The sequence below is a fragment of the Wyeomyia smithii genome, chromosome 2 (assembly GCF_029784165.1).
Source record: "Wyeomyia smithii strain HCP4-BCI-WySm-NY-G18 chromosome 2, ASM2978416v1, whole genome shotgun sequence".
NCBI classification, from domain to species: domain Eukaryota; kingdom Metazoa; phylum Arthropoda; class Insecta; order Diptera; family Culicidae; genus Wyeomyia; species Wyeomyia smithii.
Window position 1 is genome coordinate 243,471,227 of NC_073695.1, and position 22,286 is coordinate 243,493,512.

General features: G+C 39.6%; 1 protein-coding gene across 3 annotated transcripts in view; it reads left to right on the top strand.

The window, feature by feature from the left end:
* Nucleotides 1-6,919: 6,919 nt before the first annotated feature.
* The window catches only part of LOC129721845 (centromere protein F-like), a 75,327-nt gene continuing 59,960 nt past the window's right edge, over nucleotides 6,920-22,286 (top strand). For all 3 annotated transcript variants that reach the window (XM_055674899.1, XM_055674900.1, XM_055674901.1), the window contains exon 1: nucleotides 6,920-7,030. The gene's annotated coding sequence lies outside the window, so the exon portion shown is untranslated. The remainder of the gene's footprint in view (nucleotides 7,031-22,286) is intronic.

Below are 22,286 nucleotides of genomic sequence, written 5' to 3' on the forward strand. Positions count from 1 at the left end.
TTCGACTGATCTGATTAGTCGTTAATATGATTGCTTCCCAAGCACGGTCGACAGAATCATAGACCTTGCCATTTTAAATTTGCTTTTTTTCTGTATAAGAGTAAGGATGGGAACTATCGACTGGAATGGCTATCGATAGTTATCGGTGATTTCCTACTACTATCGATAGGTTTTTCATCCCTATATAAGAGCCTGCTTCAGTTTGCCGCTAATAATAGTTCTAGACAGCGACAACAGCAGTCTTCCCTTAGCAGCAGCAGTAGCAGTGCAGTGGATACCAGGCGGATAGCGGCCACAGCTGTGACATAGCAATGGATAGTGCACTAGTTTCAGCGGATCTCAGCCACGATAGCAGCTGGGCCAGCTGATGCAGGGACAGCGGATACCAATAGCAGCGTATAGCGGCTAAAACATTGGCATGGCTGCGGATAGCGTAGCAGTTGCAGCGGGTTTAGCATCGATAGCTGCTGATGCAGTGAGGCACTTTAGTGAAATGCAGTCTCTGTGCGATAGCGGGCACTAGTAAATGCATTCAATTAAAAATGTTGACTCATTTTGACAACACTTAAGCCGTCTAGTTTTGAGTGTTAAATCAGCTTTTCACTGTTTATTTTACCTCAAGGAATACTTTATTCGCACTGTCAAAGATAACGCTAAGATCTTATCTGATATTGAATTGAACTAATAAAAAAATGACTGACACGCAAGCAGCCGGATTTTCTTTCTTGTAAAAGTATTCTACTTCATCCTTGCGGTCGTGGCTTTGCACACAACCCTCCTGTGATTTTTCCACCATAAGGAGATTTGAGCTGTTTGGGGACCATCGAAAAACTTTTTGGGTTTGGGTCCATCATTTGGTACCTCAATTCCCATTTATATTCAAAAACTATGGAAACATTATACAACAACAATGGCATCGAACATGATTCAATTATACGCAAAATGTACCGTTGAAACTGTTCACATCAGATGGTGTCTCTAAGAATTATTATTAGAATGATTAGTCCTCATATACTACGTCTATGTTTGTTAGGGTAGCAGCGAAATGGATTATGTCAAATTTTAAAAATCGACCATGTACATTTTGTTTATTGGCTCGAAAAAATTCAATGTGCGGGATTTCAGTTCAATCAAGGGGTGCCTCACAGCGCTCAATGCCCTTATTTTTGAGCCTAGCAAATCTACCAAGTAGAGTTAGATTTCCAAGGGTCAGAAAATCACAGCTTTGAGCGCTTTGAAGCACCCATGTCATGTCCGATTGTGCAGTAATTTCGCACAGGTTTTTTTGGGCCAATAAACATAAATTTACATCATCGGTTTTTGAAATTCGATGATGAAATTTTTTCCATACAGTCATTGTCACCCTAATGTCTATATTTGAAGTTAACCTATCAATATTATGTGCTAAGCATACGTGAATAAACCATACAAATTTGTAATTCGTATGGTTTTGAAGTATGAAGGGCCACAAAAATCCGTTCCAAAATTTACAAATAATCCGAAGTTATGAGTTGATGTGCTCTAAATCTCCAATATCTTGGAAAAGATTAAAATATGAGGTTTAAGTTCAATAAATTTGCTCACAATTTGCACATTAAAGACGCAAAAAGCTTTATAGAGAATGAGGAATCATGAAATTTTATGGATTCGGGGCAATGAAAAAATTTCATTTATAAGACGTCATACACAAATTACGTAAGCACTTTTTTTCGAAATTTTTGACCCCCTCTCCACCATAATAAGGTTTAGTGAGATTTTGCACTATCCGTATACGAACTGAAGTACGTAATTATTCAGCTAATGTGAATTCACGCTTTTCCAAGGTTTAACTGTTAAGTAGGCTGTCCCAAAAAAAAATCGATGTTGAAAAAGTCAAGGTGCTCAGCCCTAAATTGAAAGATAATGTTATTTATAGCATTTTTGTAGAACATTTCGACTTTCTAAAAAATTGTTTTCAGGTTGCCCAAACGTGATTTATGAAAAAACTACTTTTTGACGTAGGACTACGGCTAACCGCACTATATCGAGATACATACTGTGGAAACTAAAACCAAGGTGTAACGTCGGAATGAAAGATTTCAAACGTTAATACTGATGTAACCACACGATGGATCACAATAATCAATATGTCGTTGGATTGATAAAATGATGGACAATTTTTTGATTCTTCAGTTATCATTATCATTTTATAGTTAAACAGTGAAAATTTCATAAAAGTTTCAAGGTCGAATTTTCACGAACAATGTACCAATCACATGCGAGCGCGCCTGGCACAGACTTCATGAGTGGACACCAACTGCCTGCTCTAATATCCTGTATAGCAGTGTCATAAAAAAGATTTGACAGAATCTTCCCATCCCAATACTTCAACTAATGTTTACTTCAATGAGCCTAGACTATTTTGATGTCTTGAAAGTGAAGCTTTTTTGGAAAGTTCGTAACCACTTCCACTATCAGACAGTTTTACGTTCTGCTGTAAGAATGTTATTAAAACAGTACCGCACCGAGTAATGTATGAATAGAGTGCTGATCACTCGTCGTCTATCAGTGCAGACGAACTCGACATTCATTTGTGTGCAGCGAAGTCAAGTGAAGACTACATTACCGCTGTCGACGCACAGTGAGGCGTGTTGGGTTATTGCGTAGGTATCGTTTTGCGATCTGGAACATAATCAAATTGCCGTTTAAATTGTCATCTTATTCTTTATGTTTCTTATAGTAGCAAATATTAGAATTTAATATGATTATTCGGGTGCCGCAAAATACGTTGTGCCGCCGGGGACAACAAAATTCTGTACGTGTCGATAGAGGCAGATAGCAGGGTATATAAATTTGTTTTGTTTTTTTTTTAACTCTACACTCTGTTTTTCTCAGATTTATTAAAAAACTAAATATAGGGTATTTTTCAATTAAATTTTTTTGTTCTGCATTAGCATCAACAAGAAAATATTACTTCCCATAACCTTACTTGTAATTGAACAATATTAATTGCTGAGGCTAATGCTGTGTATCACTCTAGCCCTGTTTATTTTTGAAGATAACAGACATATGACTTTCAAATATGGTATCTTCGTTGTTCTTTGGTATCTTGAAACTGATTAAATTTTTTTCTGATTGATTCTGTATACTGATAAAATGTTTAAATTGACCTGAATTGAATGTTAATATGTTCATAAAATTCTCTTTCAATTTTAAATTTTCTGTGAATATACATTTTCTACTAAAAACTGTAGTTCGTTATCGATATTTTTTCTATGAGCTTGTAACTGCAGGAAAAAAAGTGACATCTTTGCCGCCATCTTTCACAATATATAATAAAATAGATATAAAAGGAAGTTCAATTTCTACTAAATCGTACTCAATTTATTATTTTATAGAAGGTTGCCTTTTCCCGTATTAGGGAAAATTTACTGTATTAGAATGAAAGATAGTCATCAATGTTAAAGAGAATAATTTTTCTTCTAAAAGAGAGTGCTGCAAATAAATAGTCAAAATACAGACCCAATGAACTAGTTTTAGTTCTAAGTCATTTGAGATGTTGCTTGATGAATTTAGGCTGACGACCTAGATACTTGATATTATTACCCGAGTAATTATAAACATAGTACTGCTTTGCCAATATTGCCTATACACTATATTGCCGGGACATATTCATATTTTGGAGGATGTTGAGCTTGAATTGGTTAAAATAAATCAAGAAAACAGTAAAATGAACTCAAACTCAAACAGAGCTTCAAAAGCAAATATAAAACTATTGTAGTCCTACGTCAACTATGCGGACGTGTCTTGGATACCACCCTCCTACTATTTCAGCTACAAACCCACTCTTTTGCACTTTTTTCAACTCTGTTCGATTCCTAAATTTTTCCATATATTTTTTTATTTTTGTGGGATTGTTTTCGAATATTTTGCATGGTTTGGTTCAGCATCGCACTCAATTATTTGACTCACAGAGCTCATTGAACATCACAAAAAGTGAATTTTTCTTATAATTTTCAGATAAACCCTTCAAAACACATATAAATTTTTTTTTTGATCAAGAACTGAATTTTTTTCTGCAAGACGAAAATTTACATGAAAAAAGATTCTTGATATCTTATCGGGGGGCTGAGATATTGGCGTTTTTACATGTGATGGAAAACTATGCATTTTGTCAAGAATGCCACTAAAGCTCAATATCTCCATTGCACAGTATTTTATTTTACCGTTTGTGCGTATAATTTCCTGAATAATGATTCAAATGATGATTATAGCCATAAGGTATGTTCGGAGGAGTTTCAGGATATTTAAAAATGCATCTTTTAATGTAGAAAGATGGGTGATCAATCCACCTATGAGTGAGATAAAAAATTTACTTTTTAATCAAAATAGACATCTTGTTTCTATCTCTTATATATTACGAGCACCATTGAGTTTTCTAGTAGAAGGCACTAAAAATCACAATTTCCGTTCTAACTTTTTTCACAAATTTTTTCGAATTTATAAACCTTCTACTAAGTTATCAGCCATCTGAAAATGCATTTGTTTTCTAAACATTGTTATTTTTTATCTCCCAAAATAAAACAGTTATTCAACATATTTGTTAAAATGCATAGTTTTCCATCACATAGAAAAATGCCAATATCTCAGCTCCCCGATAAGATATCAAGTATCTTTTTGCATGTAAACTTTCGTCGTAAATCCCGCTTCGAAATGAAAATTTCAGTTCTTGATCACAATTTTTTTTATTTGTGTTTTGTAGGGTTTTATCTAAAAATTATTAGAAAAATTATTTTTTTGTGATGTTGATTAGGCTCTGGGAGTCATAAAACTGAATGTAATGCTGAACCAAACCATGCAAAATATTCAAAAACAACCCCACGAAAATAAAAAAATATATGGAAAAATTTATAAATCGAACAGAAATGAAAAAAGTGCAAAAGAGTGGGTTTGTAGCTGAAAAAAGTCATTTTTTCATAAATCACGTTTGGGCAACCTGGAAACATTTTTTTAGAAAGTCGAAATGTTCTACAAAAATGCTATAAATAACATTATCTTTCAATTTAGAGTTGAGCACCTTGCCTTTTTCAACATCGATTTTTTTGGGACAACCTACTGTTGAGATCTCTGCTCGAAATAGTTCAACTAATTTTTTTTTTAGTTTTGTAAGTTTAAAATGTTTCAATCTTATGTAAGACTTTCTTGATTCTCCCTCTCCCCCTTCGTAAGCATTCGTAAGAGATTTGAAGTTTTTCATTGATCTAGTTTGAGAATAAGAGTGTCAACTGAGTTGTCAAATGATGGTTTTGGTTCAGGTTATCTAATCTAGACCGATCCGACCTCCGATCCGATCTAGACCTTTTCCGATGGTCCAAATTCAGCTTAAATCTTCTAAATGAGTCGTCAATGGGCATATGCTGCTTGCAAAACAAAACCTACTATGATTTACGTTCATTTTGGCAGCGTTAATCCTTTTTTTTTTTGTATGAGATATAGTCCCCAAAACTTGAAAAGGGCGTAACCTCAAAAATTAGCCCAATGATGATTTTCAAATTCGGCTCAGAAGTGCAAAATAGTAATACAAACCAACTGGCATCAACAGTTTTGATGGCGTATTTTATTTTATGATAATTGTATTTGGAACTTCATTAAGTAGACAGTATGAGCAGGAGGGAGAGCGAAAAATAAGCGGACTGGAAATATGATACAGATTTGGAAAAATATACCGCATCCCGACAGGACTCGAACCCGCAATCTCCCTGTCTCCGGAATGGTGTATTGACCAGTACAACCGTCCCCCGTAGTTTAATTGGTCAAAACATCATGCCGGAGACAGGGTGATCCAAGTTGGGGATTCCTGGTTGGAAGTCCAACATGGTCGAGCATCATCCAAAAGACTGGAAATCGATCCCAAAGGCCATTTTGAAATTTAAGATGGCGTCTTTTGAGGCTGTAATTCGGCCTCAAACACTATTTTGAAATCAAAGATGGCGATTTTCAGTTGCAGGAAAACTGACGAAAATTGTCAAATACCAGCAAATAGATATGAATATTTCGAGAATCATGATTACCATTTTATGAAAAATATTGGTCAGTGAAAGGCTTCGACAGAGTTACATTAGTTAATACCAACAAATTTAAAAAAAGCTAGATCGGTTTTGGATAAAGAAAAAAAAAAACTTTAAAAAATCGCTTAAAGTTAGACGCACGATTTATTTTTATTACAACGAAGCGATGTTTTTATATTTCCACTGATCGTTTCAGACGGTTCCAAATTTGTAGCAAAAATAAATAGCAATCATTGAATTGTTCACTGCTGGATGTTCCGTGGCGCAGTTGATCGAGAAGGTGGTCGAAGGCGGTTGACGTCAACGGGATTTACTGTCGTCTGGAGACGGGCGGTTCACTGCAAAGGGTTGTCTTCGATTGGATGTTTATAGGGTAAACTGTTTCAGAAAGTTAAACAGGAACAACTTCAACCCTTTTAAGATGTTTATTTCATGTACGAAATTGGAGTTTGAGCTCATCGGCAAACCTCGTGGCTCGCTTGAGACGGTTTCAGCGAGCAAAAATAGATTAATGTACACTGCGTTCCCCTAAGTCTGACTTCGAACACATTTTTGACTGGGAGATTAATTTCGATTTAATAAACCTACACTTTGCGGCACCACGGTGCCGTCGATTTTGAAAGTTGTCTCATAATTGGACCCGATTCCGTCTCCAATGGAGGAGGGGGATCGAGCAAATTGGCACAGCGGTAAGCCATTAGACAGTTTGGATAAAATAAAAACATATCTCGCCTGCTTTGCGAACATGTATCTAAACACTGCATCGCATCGGAGCGGCGTGCGCCTGCTTTGATGACGCTGCTGACGGCTGGCAGATTTTCTGCACTCGACTCCAGCGGAAGGATTCTCTGCCAGTCGAGCCGGGTTCGGACGGATCAGCTCAAAGCGTGCCCGAGCAGTTCGCGACAGCTAGCGTCACCGGCAGGAGCTCCCGTGATTGGGATTAGAACTCCGTTTCAGTGCAAAAGTTTTGTGTACCAGGTGTAAGCTGATACTGTATGAATTGGATCTAGTGACGACAGAAGAAAAGTGTGCTCTTTCGCTCTGTTGTTTTGCCATAACCTAGTCGAGCTTACGGAGTGACGTTGTAATTTTTTCACCTAGCTGGCGCGTGGCCAAGTTTAGTGTGCGAGATTTAAAATGCAGGAAAATAGTTATTTTTACTAAACACCATCCGTCTCCATTAGTGCTAACTGCCCCATAAACCGGCAAGACACGACACCCGGCTTGGGATCGGCGAAATGGGGATAATCTGTCAGTCAGTGACTTCTAGTGGGATGATATTTTTTTTTTGCTGCTCTTCCTCAGCCGCCGGTACAGTACAGTAGGCGTAGACGATGAGTAACGTGCCGGTTTAAATAGTTTCGTGTGCTGCTCGTGTATTTTGCGCAAAACTTGCGCGTTTGACAATATTTTGTACGGTAATAAATGCGGGTTTTTACACCTTGCTGATGGTTGGTTTTCTGCGAGAAAGAAGACTTCCGTCGGGAGGAAAACAGACAGAAATTAGGATATTTTTCAACACAGTATGCTGTTATCGAAACTTTGTTCGAGTTTCACATGCTTTCGAATGAGACGCAACTAGTTTCAATGTTCTTCGCCGAAATAGTGCTTATATTTTATCCATCATCTTTCTTCTTGCTAAATATTGTTCTTTCTAAATTTATTATTCACGACATCTTGTATTCTTTGAGAGACATAATAACCTAATAATACCTGAATGTTTTATAACATTTAACAACATTCTGTCGTACTTGATATTATTTTTTCGTACACAATTCTAACAACATGTAAAAAAATGATGTAAATAAATATGTTGAGATTCTGAGAAAAAAGAAAGGTTAAACAATTTTTTTTACATTGGTTTTGGATTTTGAAACGATTACCTAAAGTATTATAACATCAATACTCACACGTTTAAAAGGTTTGACTACAATTTTTTTCTTAAAATTTCTGAAAATAATTTAAAATTTGCTGGTATCCTCAAAAGCTTTTATAGCAATCCTCAAGATCTAATTCTCAGGTTTGTTTCTTCTCTAGAATCCAAAAAAATAAAAATGGTCTTAAACTGAATTCGTCGCTGGCAAGAGCTTTTATAGACCAGCAAAACTTAAAAAAGATCAACTTTTTGCTCCAAATCATTGCAAAGCTCAAGAAGTATCAAAAAAGAAAATTATTCCAGAATCACTTTCAATGATTACTTTTCTAGCGTTTGAGAGCAGCTAACTGAAAGCATTTTTTTTAAGCACTGTAACTCCCGTGATTCAAACCATATTTATAAAACCCAAAAATTCACTTATAAAAGAGCTCATAAAAGTTGTGGGCCTGATATTCTTCCAGCATTTATCATACAGAACAATTTTTATGTATTGTCGAATATTTTCAGTGAAAATTTTCAAATACATGCTGAGGAATGGAGAATATTCCGACGGTTTAAGCTTAGCAAGAGTCGTTCCCGTCAGGCGCCTAAACCATGTAACTGCCAACCTATTTCAACGTTGTCAGTATTGAATTTGAAAGACTAATAATTAATAGATTTGTAATTTTTTAAATAAATTAAATTTCCGGTGTTAGTTCAGATTCCGGAATGGATGTGGGACTTCTACTGCCACAACTGATCTATGATTTTTTGTTAGGTAAAATGGATTAAAGGCTTTTGACACCTTAAACAATGACACTCGCTTGAAAAACTAATAAAGTTATGGACTATGTGGATTAGCTAATAAAATAATAGGAAGCTCTTTGAGTGGATCAATTTGATGCTATAAAAGAGGCGCGTTATAAAGAATAGGAGTTCCCCAAAGGAGCAATATTGGACCTTTTCTATTTCTTTTCTATATAAATGACATCCGTAATTTGCCCTTAAAGGAATACCAAGATTAGTTGCGGATGATACAGCCCTATTTTACCCTATTCAAGCTGTGTCAGCTGTGATCTCAAACGTTACAGGTGATTTGCAAATTCTAGTAAAATATTTTCTTACTAATTTACTTTCCTGAACTTGTCATAGACCAATCCTGAATCCATTGAAAATGTATCCAGTATTTGGGACTATTGTTGGATTCCTCATTACCTTGAAGAGAGCATATTGAATATTTCCAAGGTAAAGCTTCATTTCTGTCTGTTACAAATAAGGAGTCCATACCAAGGTGTGCTCTGTGCGAGCTTCTCTTGGTATGGTGGTGTAATGATGGGGCTCCATAAAAAAACAGGAAGGAACAAAAAGTGATGACAATTTTCGCTAAGATTAGTCTGAAAAAGATGATATTAGTAGCGTAGTGAAGATTTTATTCTGGGGGGAAGGGGGTTTGACAGAAAAAAGAATTTTGAGAATTTTAATGAGATAGGCAGATGGAGGGAGAGTGTAACTCAAATCAATGATTATCATGCAGCAAAACGGGATTGGAAAAACAGTGCTCTCAAAACGGGTTGCGTTGTAGTAGGGATATGAACTCGGAAGAATATTAAAGAGAGAGAAAAAAAGAACGTCGTAAAAGATTAAGTATTTTCCTGCTATTATTGATGATACCGCTTACTGTGCAACGCACGAACTGTCTAAATAACCCGTTGCGTAATTCAGTCAATGGTTCTTTAGAGACCAACATTCGAATTGTCGTTTAATGCTTGATATACCGCTGATATCCCGCCCTTGTTTCGTTGTGTACACGTCCATTTATCGTTAATAAAGTCCCCCTCCCAGCCCAGCTACCCGAGAAAGCCAGGTGCTTGGTGCGATTTTAGCTAAAAAAGAATGGAAGGCTAAGCAGTCAAACAGTGGGAAAATTTGACAAAAGAGAATAGTTTTTATCCGAGGTTTCAGTTGGTTAGGTTTAAGTAGAATTTGTTTCATAAAATCGAACTAGAAAAAGGCTTTACTTCTGTCGGACGTTATTTTTGGCTCATGTACGGGGACTTATGACACCTCCCAGCTGGTCGCGCGGTACGATGCTGGCCTAACAAGCCAGTCGTCGTAGGTTCGAGTCTCGGCTCGGGAGAGACTGTTAGTGTCAGTAGGATCGTAGCGCTAGCCCCGCAATTATCCTGTATACTTTACAGTTGGCTGCGAAGTTTGTGTATAATAAAACAGAAGGTCGAGTTCCGAATCAGAATGTAGCACCAAGGCTCTGCTTTGCTTTACGGGGACTTATGTAAGTTTCTGGTCTGGTCTTGGCGATAAAATTAGGCTTTGCATTCGGACTATCGGAAGTTGTGCCTCAAAGCAATCGAAGTTTCACTGTTTTGACTAATAGAAACAGCATGCATTTTCAACTTTATACACCCCCCCCCCCCATCCCCTTCTGGGCTACGCCAATGGATTATAATAAATATCAACTTATACAGAAAATCACTAGGAAAAAAAAGAAAAAAAAAAATTAAATTACGCTAAGATTTGTTGAAAAGTCAAATAAGAATTAATTAAAACAAAAGGCCGACAAGTGACAGTTAAAAATTGGATTTTTTGTGGCTTTCGTACTCCACAATGCGTGCATAGAGAACTTTATGCCAGTATTTTTTGTTTTGTTTATGCATGCCCAGTTCTGTTCAAAATGGCGCCGAAACAAGGAGCCTTGTGCAAGCGGGTTGTACAGTTTGCTATGAATTGCACAACAGTTTTGGCATAAAGTTCACGAGAACTACGTTTTTCTTCAGCCTACCACATAGGGATGTAAATAGGAAAACTATTAACGAAAAGGGGACGAAAAATGTCCCTTTTTAAATGTTTATAAATCGGTTTGTTTTCAACCGATTTCCTTGATTTTTGCAGCAATTGATTGGAAAACTATACACGCATGCACCCAAATGTAGGAAAGTGTTGATTGTTTTTGCGAACTATTGTACTATTGAAAATTGTCCAGCCTTGTTGAAACGAAAGCTACGTACTCTGATTGGTCGCTTGCTGACTTTCCCTAAAAAGGTCGACAGAATAGTATAACTAGTTAGCCGCAGCGTAGCGAATTGCGAAGGAGCAGCAGCGGGTTGCGCCAGTAAAGAAAACAAATCACATATCTAAGCAGCAGCGAGGTAGCACCAAACGTCTGGATTTGTCAGTTAAGGGCTTCGGCCTTCTTCCCGTAATAAAGTTTTGCTTCATCTTGGCAACAACGGATTCTGTGCTGAATCCAAGAAAACACAATCTGTCGCGGCCGTCTTATTTACAGAATGCGAAAACAGTTTTTACAGATTTTGAACAGCAAAATGAACACACAAGTAATTGAAGGTTAATAATTTTTTGGCAATAACACAAGCATTCTGTGCAGGATCCTAGCAATCACATTCTGTCGCGATCAAAAAATTTACTTTATTTATTTACCTAATAAACCCCCCACTGTTGGGGTAGCACAAAGGCTGCGATCAGCATAACCGATTTTGAACAACAAACTGCCCTGTTCTGTTAGAACGCCAGAACAAAGGTGATTTATTCGATTTTACAGGAATAAAATGAAGTCGATTCAATCAATCAACATGAGCAGCATTTGTTCAGTTGCAATATGATGCAACACGCAACAGCGGGTAAACGAAATCGCCTGATGTTACAAACCGCTACACGATATGGGTTAAAATCGTTGCGTGTGTGAGAGCACCATCGGTATTTATTCGCTGTATACAAAAATGAAATGCGAATTGTGGAATAATTCGTTTAAAGAACATTGGAGAATGGTAGAACTGAACAGAAAGGCGTGGCCTATTTCGTAGCAATTTTCGGCCATAAAAGATTGTTTCTGGTAAAATCAGCTACATTCATTAGTCAAAAGGTGAGCTGGCTGAACCATCCACAACGTTGATAGCAGTAGCAGCAGATATCAGCACTCAGCAGTAACAGTGGATTGCAGCGGGTTGCGCCTGTGGCTGCCATTTAACTAAACAAATCACTTGCCCTGTTGTTGGTCACCATGTCTCAAGAACAGCGCAATTCTTCTCAGCGTGTGTCGCCAGACTACCATTATTCCCCCACTGTTTGGGTAGATTGCCATCAGCAAATCCAATTTCGAACAGCAGCACAAAGGCTGCGATCAGCATAACCGATGTTGAACAAGAAACTGCCCTGTTCTGTTAGAACGCCCTAACAAAGGTGATTAATTTGAATTTACAAGAATAAATTGAATTCGATTCAATCAATCAGCATAAACAGATTTCGTCGTCTCCCAGCTGCTCAGTTACAACATGATGTAACACGCAAAAGCGAGTAAACGTAATCGCTTGATGTTAAAAACCGCAACACGATACGGGTTAAAATCGTTGCGCGTGTGAGAGCACCATCGGTGTTTATTCGTTGGAAAGAAAAATCAAATGCGAATTGTGGAATAATTCGTCTAGAGAACATTAGAGAATAGTAAAACTGAACAAAAAGGCGTGGCCTATTTCGAAGCAACCCATTTTGCCCATTACTGAGGAAGCATAAAAGTTGCCATCAGCAAATCCAATTTTCAGCAGAAAAATACCGTTTTTAAGGCAAATAAACAAATATTTGAAGGTTAATATTTTTTTGACAACTCAAGCGAGCAATCTGTGCTAGATACTAACAATTAAAATCTGTGGCGACCGTCTAATTTACTGAATGTAAAACAGCTTTGACAGCTCGTGTTTTTTATTGTCTTTATTCCCCAACTGTTGAGGCAGCACAAAGCTAGCAATAGTAGACTTTATGACTCATTAATGAAACACTTACAACAATACATTTGTTAATAGTGTGCGTAGTTTTACGCCAGTTATGCGGTCGTGTCTTGGATACAACCTCTTATTTTTTTTTGTAAGATTTGGACCACTGCGACCATCATTTTGATCTTTTGTGGTATTCGATCCGGTTGGTTGGGATCTTCATCAGGGCCTGTTTTGAAATTTATTCCGTTGCATAAAAACATAGAAAATCTGACATGAACTACATCTAGCTAACAACAAAACAGAAAACTCACCTGACACTAATCAGCTTGTACCGTCACAGAAAATATCCTATGCGTAGAAGTCTGGTTCGAAAGGGGGAAATTGCACTGCATCTGACAACATCTGTTTCAGCTCTATCCTCATTATTTTTACCTACACTTCACTTAATTGTTTATTTGTGCTAATTAGCGGCTGCTATTTGGGTTAAACTGTGTCCCGAAAAAGATGGTGTACGATGAGGGGGTTGTGGAGTTATGTATTCGGTTCTACTATGTTTTGACCTTATCGCTCCTTATCGCTCTTCGTCGATCTTTCATTGAGAGTAGGAGATCTGCGTACGCACAGCTTTGGTTGTTGGTGTTGCGATGTGGAGCATCTCCAACACTTGCAGAGATTGTGATTTGTAGGCACTGTTCAGGATAGCTGGCGTGTTAAGGTCGAAGCGGTGGTTGTACCGGAAGTAGCGATCGATCATTGCTGTGTTTCTCTGGAGTTGTTGGATTTCGTGGTCTTCGTTTTGGTGGCCATTGGACAGCAGTTTGTCCCGTGTATTTACGTGTGACTGGTTCGTTGTCGTATGTACGGGCACCAGTTACACGTAACTACACTGGACAAACTGCTGTCCGATTCTCTATGTTTTTATGTAATGGAATAAATTTAAAAAAAAAACCCTGATGAAGTTCCCAACCAACCAGATCGGAACGTTGGCGATGACCCCATAGAGATCAGCGCTGTTTTTGTTAAGACTGCTAATCCGACACAAAATCAAAGTTCACAAGAAACCATTTTGAAATCGAATCGTTAAAAAACTGTTCACGTGGTATGTGGATGGCCCTTTTCTCAAATGATCGATATTTTGATTCGTTCATAATGAATGTACAGGGGGTGAACAAAGTGATCGAGACAGGCAAAATTTTGTCAATTTCCAAATGATCAGAACTTCACGAAAAATAAAAGAATTTTTGGCGAAACCGGTTTCATTTTACCGGAAAACTAACCCAGTCAGACACTGGAAATGTTCCGGATTTTTGGGGTGTGTGTCAAAAAGTACATTTTCGCAACGCGTAGAACTTTCTCTGATATCTTGTTTTTTTAGGTTCATATGTTACCCATAAACTGAAATTTATTCCGAGTTCATTGTTACCCAAAGATCGAAAATCTGTCAAGGAATTAAGAAACTATCGAGATATTAATTATTGAAGTATGTTTTTTGAAGTTTTTTATACTGCTGGGTGTAGAGTACAAGAAAAAGTTATCTTAGATTTTCCCTCAATTGTTGCTCACTGTGGTTCGTTCTGGAGAGTTTCAGGCAACTTATTTTTTTATTTTTAAAACTTCATTTGAAAAAAAAAATCAAAAATTTTTAATTGTCACCCGTTAAAATGGTTTTTTAATTAGGATTGGCAAAATTGATTTCACGGGAAACGGAAATGAAAAATCTCATTTCTTGGGAATTCCCGAGACGTGAGAGTAATGAACAAAAATAAAAAAAAGATTCAATGCGAAGTTCATTAATAAAAGGTAAGAAAAAAATCGTTAAGAATGCACCCAAAATCGCCTCAATTAGTGTTTTTTTTTTTTTTTTCTTCACATAACATTTATTTGACACGGCACAAATACAATTTAATGTTTAACGGCGCCAATTATATCTGATGACTTAAAAACTAAAGCAAATTTTTTATCCTCGCTGCCGACTACGAGCTGAAATTAAGTCTAACTTAAAACTAGCATGGGATTTCCAATCAGTGTTTTGTTGTTCAATGGTCGTCTGATAATCGTCGAATGGCATGTATGGATTCGTTCTGCTGAGCCACGATGTCGTGAGTTGGGACAGAGGCTCGTAGTCCTTGGGTCCTGGTTCTATTGTGCGGGGTCTGGTTGCTGGTTTTGTGCTTAAGGTTCAAACGTGTTCTTGTCGTTTTGTTGGGTGTAGACGGAGGGGAACGGGACTAGACTGGGGCGTGGATGGATTTCAGGAAAACGTATATAAGGGACATGTAGGATAGGTCACGGCTCGCCAAGACATCACGAACAGGAACAGCCGGCTGTCTACCCTCGGCCTGCAGGGAAGCTATTAGTTTAGACCTGGCGTCACGGTGTACAGGGCATGACCAAACCACATGCTCTATGTCGTGATAACCTTCACCACAGGCACAGATACCACTTTCCCCGAGCCCAACACGACGGAGGAGCGCGTCAAATCTATAGTGATTGGACATAAGCCGGGACATCACGCAAATGAAATCCCGACCTACATCCAACCCCTTGAACCACGGGTTCGTCGATACTTTGGGGATTATGGAATGTAACCACCTTCCCAATTCCCCTCTGGTCCAAGCATTTTGCCAACTGATGATCGTATTCTGACGTACAAGTGCGAAAAATTCATTAAAGGCAATTGGTCTTTCATAAATATCACCGTTTGTTGCGCCCACCTTAGCCAAAGAGTCCGCTTTCTCATTACCCGGTATCGAGCAGTGAGAAGGGACCCACGCTAAGGTAATCTGAGTAGATTTTTCGGATAAAGCACTCAGATGTTCCCGTATTTTCCCCAGGAAATACGGAGAGTGCTTAACATCTTTCATCGATCGGAGAGCCTCAATGGAACTGAGACTGTCCGTAAAGATGAAATAATGGTCCGTGGGCATTTTTTCGATAATCCCTAGGGTGTACTGAATTGCAGCTAATTCTGCGACGTAAACAGAAGCAGGATTATCGAGCTTATGGGAGACGGTTAAATTGTTATTGAAGATACCGAAGCCAGTGGACCCATCAAGAAGTGATCCGTCAGTGTAGTACATATTGTCGCAGTTGATGTTTCGATATTTATTGGAAAAAATTTTAGGGATCTGCTGCACGCGTAAATGATCCGGGATTCCACGAGTTTCTTCTATCATGGATGTATCGAAAAACACAGTAGAATCAGAAGTATTTGATAAGTCGACACGATTTGGAATATTCGAAGAAGGGTTAATATTTTGGGACATGTGATTGAAATACAATGTCATAAAACGGGTTTGAGAATTAAGTTCGATTAACTTTTCAAAATTTTCAATCACGGGACGGTTCAAGACCTCACATTTGATTAGAATACGAGAAGACAGGCTCCAGAAGCGGTTTTTCAATGGTAGTACTCCAGCTAAAACCTCCAAACTCATCGTATGGGTCGACTGCATGCAACCTAAGGCGATACGCAAACAACGATATTGTATTCGCTCCAGTTTGATCAAATGTGTGTTTGCTGCGGAGCGGAAGCAGAAACACCCGTATTCAATAACAGACAATATCGTTGTTTGGTAAAGCCTTATAAGGTCTCCTGGATGGGCTCCCCACCATTGTCCGGTTATTGTACGAAGAAAATTCACTCTTTGTTGACATTTTTTCATCAGATACCTCACGTGACAACCCCAGGTGCCTTTAGAGTCGAACCAGACACCAAGATATTTGTGTACCAAAACCTGAGAAATCGTTTTACCCATTAATTGTGTTTGAAGCTGAGCAGGTTCATGCTTCCTAGAAAAAACTACTATCTCAGTCTTCTCCGGAGAGAATTCGATACCTAGCTGTGAAGCCCAAGCAGACAAATTGTCCAAGGTATCTTGCAATGGTCCTTGCAAATCGGCAGCTTTGGCTCCTGTAACAGAGATTACACTGTCGTCTGCAAGTTGTCTTATCGTGCATGAATTTGCCAGACATTCGTCGATGTCATTTACATAAAAGTTGTAAAGAAGGGGGCTTAAACATGAGCCCTGGGGAAGACCCATGTAGCTAATGCGAAAAGTTGCCAAATCGCCATGCGTAAACTGCATGTGCTTTTCGGACAACAAGTTGTGCAAAAAATTGTTCAAAATTGGAGAAAATCCTTGTCGGTGAAGTTTACCCGAAAGAATGTCAATAGAAACGGAATCAAAAGCCCCCTTAATGTCCAAGAACGCAGACGCCATTTGTTCTTTACGAGCATACGCCAGCTGAATATCTGTTGAAAGCAACGCAAGACAATCATTCGTCCCTTTGGCACGGCGGAAGCCAAATTGAGTTTCTGATAGTAGACCATTTGATTCGACCCAATGGTCTAAACGACGGAGTATCATTTTTTCCATCAATTTCCGGATACAGGATAGCATTGCAATCGGCCTATAAGAGTTGTGATTAGAAGCTGGTTTCCCTGGTTTTTGGATGGCGATCACCTTCACTTGCCTCCAATCCTGCGGTACAATGTTTTGCTCCAGGAACTTATTGAACAAGTTCAACAAGCGCCTCTTGGCATTGCCGGGTAGATTCTTCAACAAGTTGAATTTGATTCTATCTAATCCAGGCGCGTTATTGTTACAGGACAGGAGGGCAACTGAAAGTTCTGCCATCGTAAAAGGTGATTCTATCGCGTCGTGGCCCGGAGACGCATCGCGAACAATATTTTGCTCAGGAACAGAGTCCGGACATACTTTCCTGGCAAAATCAAATATCCACCTACTTGAAGACTCCTCGCTTTCGTTGACCGTTACGCGATTCCGCATTCTTCGGGCTGTGTTCCAAAGAGTGCTCATCGATGTCTCCCTCGACGTCTCGTTCACGAACCGACGCCAATATCCACGTTTCTTTGCTTTAGCCAAGCTTTTAAGCTTGGTATCAAGCTCCGAATACCGTAAATAGTCGCCAGGTATACCTCCCGTCTGGTAGGCCTTAAACGCGTCGGATCTTTGCGTGTAGACATCGGAGCACTCTTGGTCCCACCACGGAGTGGGAGGCCGTTCTTTGATCGTTACGCCGGGATATTTCTTCGTTTGGGCTTGCAACGCGGCGTCGAGAATCAAGCCCGCGAGGAGGTTGTATTCTTCAAGTGGTGAATGATGTTGAATCGACTCGACCGCTTTTGAAATCATTTCCTCGTATAACTTCCAATCGACATTTCGTGTGAGGTCATACGGAATGTCAATTGGTCGCATGCGAGTTGACCCGTTAGTAATTGAAATAAGAATAGGCAGATGGTCGCTACCGTGAGGATCGAGGATTACCTTCCATGTGCAATCCAACCGTAGCGACGTCGAACATAAGGATAGATCCAAAGCGCTTGGGCGCGCTGGAGGTTTCGGGATACGTGTCATTTCACCGTTGTTTAAAATAGTCATGTCGAAGTCATCGCAAAGGTTATAGATTAAAGAGGAGCGGTTATCATTGTATGGGGAACCCCAAGCCACGCCATGAGAGTTGAAGTCTCCCAAAATCAAACGTGGCGAGGGAAGAAGTTCTATTAAATCAAAGAGCAGCCGTTGCCCAACCTGTGCTCTGGGGGGAATATATATTGAGGCAATACAAAGCTCTTTACCTTGTATTGTCATTTGACATGCGACAACTTCGATGCCTGGAATCGAGGGGAGGTTAATACGATAGAAAGAATAGCACTTTTTAATCCCTAAAAGTACTCCTCCATATGGGGTGTCTCGATCAAGGCGAATAATATTAAAATCATGGAAGTTGAGATCAATATTTGAAGTAAGCCAAGTTTCACAAAGGGAAAATGCATCGCATTTGTTTTTATTTATCAAAACTTTAAACGAATCAATTTTTGGTAAAATACTTCTACAATTCCACTGTAAGACAGAGATAGAATCCTTCATATACGCAGTTGAATTAGGCATCGAAGGATACAATCGCTGCAAGGAGAGGCCATTGGGCAGTCAACTGCTTCAAAAATGATCTAACTGTTGGGAGGAATGCTGTAAGAAAAATTTTAATTGGATCGGGTACATTGAAAGTTTCAAAAATCCAGTCCACAATGTCAGAAAATTTCACTAATCCAGAGTTTGTTTCATCAACTGGGAGTGTAAAAGGAGCAACTGGGGTTTTAGATGTTCCTGGCAGTGCTGGGAACTCCTTCTGGGACTTTAAATTTGCCAGCCCAGGAGGAGTTTGCTTCGGTTTTTCCGCAGCACTGTTTGGTTTGTTTGTAACCTTCATTTCACTTTGAGAAATCTTAGGACCTTTTCTGGGCAGTTTAGGAGAGGAAACACTTTTCCTCTTTCTAGACTCCCCAGGATTGGCGTAAGATGCTCCCGCTGGTGAATCGTCAGAATCGGTTTCCTCAGAGGGCAACAGATCGAAGGGGTTCGAAGTAACGGGAGAAGTGGTAACGGTCTTCTTCAGCATGTCAGCGTAGGAACGCTTTGAACGCTCTTTGAGAGACCGTTTTATTTTATCCCTGCGCTGCATGTACACCGCACATGTCGAGAGCTCATGCAGATTTTCTCCGCAGTGAATACACTTTTCAGCGTTAACACTGCAAGAATCTTCCGCATGAGACTCCCCACACTTGCCACAACGTGCCTTATTGCAGCAGTAGGCGGCTGTATGGCCTAACTGCTTGCAATTCAGGCAGTTCATGACGCGGGGCACGTAGAGCCTCACAGGGAGACGAACCCGGTGGATCGAGACGTGGCTTGGTAGTGCAGACCCGGCGAACGTAACTCGAAACGAGTCTGACGGAGTGTATACTGTTTTGCCACCGATGATCGATGCTGACCGCAATTGCTTGCAGTCGAGCACCTTTACTTCGGGACACGTTTTGTTCTTAAAGCACCCTTTGGCACTTTGCAGTATACACTCGACGGACAGACTCGAATCGGTTATGACACCGTCGATCTCCACGTCTCGTGCGGGTATGTAAACGCGATACTCGCGTGTGAAGAGCTCAGAGCAAGCTATATCGTTGGCCTCTTTCAGGTTACCGACCACGACACGGAGCTTGTTAGGCCGGACCTTGGAAATTTCGGTCACGCCCTTGTACTCCTTCGTCAGGTCTTTAGAAATCTGCAAGAGGTTCAACTTTTTCGATTTCGGTCCTGCCTTTGGCCGAAAATAAACAGTATAGCTGCCCTGGGCTCCGTCTGGGTAAAGCCTGGGGCGAGGGGGGACTGAAGAATGAACAGGGGAGGGGGTAACAGAAGGGTCAGGGTCAGAGGGGTTCGGGGATGGTGGCGCGGGAGGCGAGGGATCTACATCCATCTTAAGTCTAGCGCACTAGCGCTGACAAGAACACGTACCTTTTTATTTCTCCCTTCCAGTAAGGTTGGTTGTCCGATCGTTCGAAGTAGCAGCCGTTACAGCCAGCAGCACCAATACAGCAGCACCAAACAGCCACCAGCAGCGAGCCAGGTGTGAGATCACTCCACACAGCGATACGACTCGCTGACACTGATGGCTTCTTCTTTTTCCTCGTTTGTGTCTCGTCCACTGCTGTAGCACAATCCAGCCAGCAGCCAAATCGGCTTACGCACCAGCTGGCAGTCACGATGCGAAACAGTTGCACAAAGGAACGACCTTGAACCCGGATTTATTTCACTCGACCAGGCAAACAATGCCAACACTTGTTCACACGTCTTTTGTTTTATACTCTATCGGACCGATCACCAAACACGTCCAGTACTGATGCGTGTTCGGCACAGAATGAGACCTCAATTAGTGTTAATGATAATCTTTAAATAGCACTCTAACAAGGAACGAACAGGGTTTATGTGAGTCACAATGGCCACAAATCATCGACTTGACCACTTTAATATGTTAAACAGCTACTAATACTTAATAAATCTCTGCAGTTTCCCCTGAAGATGTCACTGATTAGTGTCGAAACGTCGGTCAGTAGAAAAAAAAGTCGCCTGAGACTGATCAGCCGAAAATACACCTAACGTTCAAATAACTCCAACAATCGAACTCTTAGCAACAATTTTGTAAAATTGGCTTTAGTCCGCTGATCGGTGGTCCAGAGGGGCAAAAAGTAGGACTAAATTCCTCAGCGGCTTTTGCATTCATCCTTGCTTAATAATGTCTTCGAAACAATTGTTTGTATGAATGACCCGCATGATCCCAAAGTTCCACAAGTTGAAATAGGGTGTTTTATACTTTACTTCTGTTAGTTGCATCTTACGAGAAAACGTTGTTCTAAGGAACTATTGAGACATACAAAACACACGTTTTTGCCACATTTTCAAGCTTAAAAGCTTGCTGAATAATGGAGTTAATGAATAACTTCATTACCTCGTCTCTTTGTTTGAAGTGAAATTTTAACAGCATTCATAAATGTTTCAAGCTTGCTTTTAAGATATTCGATCTGCTGATATTTCTAATAATCTTTTTGATTTTTGACACGCAGAACTGGATGACTATTTTTAACATTTCTTTGTGACGATTTACATACTTTTAGAGAATTTTGGTGTAGTTGCGCTCACCCCACAAATTCTCACTGATGTTAAATCAGCAATCTTCCAATGAGTTCCTAGATAAATTTAGCTTCAATTGCTGATTGGAGGAACGAATCAGAGATTCGTTCATAAATTTAAATTTAGTTTATTGACAGGAGGAACAAAGCCTGTAGGATAATGAGCATAAAAAAACCTTCCGATGCTCTGTCTCAAACAGTGATGGAAACGAAACGAATATGATGCAATCGTCGTTTATTCATCACTTGTGCACTTTACGAAGTGTACAGGCCGCGAATAAACTTGAATCCTCTCAACCCATAATGAAATGATGATATGGTGCAAAGGTTTCTGGGAGAAAACAAACATATGACTAGACTACATCAGCTCTGAGAAGCGATTCGATCGTTGCGTTTGTCTCTCCATAGGCCGGTAGTTAGGGGAAGCAAGGATAGCAACAGGAGAATATCATGTCGCCTGAACAGCAGCAGAGGTTGGGTGCGGTGAGAGGGAATGTGTGGGGGAAGGGAGTACTTCGGCAGCGGTTGAGTTTAAGCGAGAGTAGGAGGGCATACACTGTCATTTTCTTTCTTTTTCTGACAAAAAATCATGTTCATGAGTCAAACGAATAAGGATATAAAAAGTTCTGATCCCTCTGTGTAACAGAGACGAATAAATTCATATACCGAGTTGTGCACATTGAGAACCACGTGTTGTGGTGTACACTAATGAATAGAAATATATCGTAAAGAGGAAAGCAAAGAGAGTGCACCAGCACCGATACTTTGTTTTTCGCATACTGACGACGATTTCAACGCATCTTAGGCTTGTTTTATGTCTTGTCATTAATCGCTACAGGTGACTTTTTTCCTTCGCTGGTCTCAAACCTGTCTGCCTTGCTCAGTTCTGGATAGCGACATCAGGTTTCGTTCGACGAAAAAGTATTAGGATCAGCCATTTTTACTTTTCTGTTGCTTCCGGATTTTCGGTCGATGGTCAAATATTTAACAAAGTCGACCAATTTGCGACACGCGCGTTTCAGTGAGGGACGCTATGCTGCGAATGAATTTATTTTGACAGCAAACTGACTGTCTGTCATTCTCTACACTGCTAACCAGTCAACCATGTTAACTTTTAAAACCTAACATTTGTTTTGGAAAGACATTCCGAG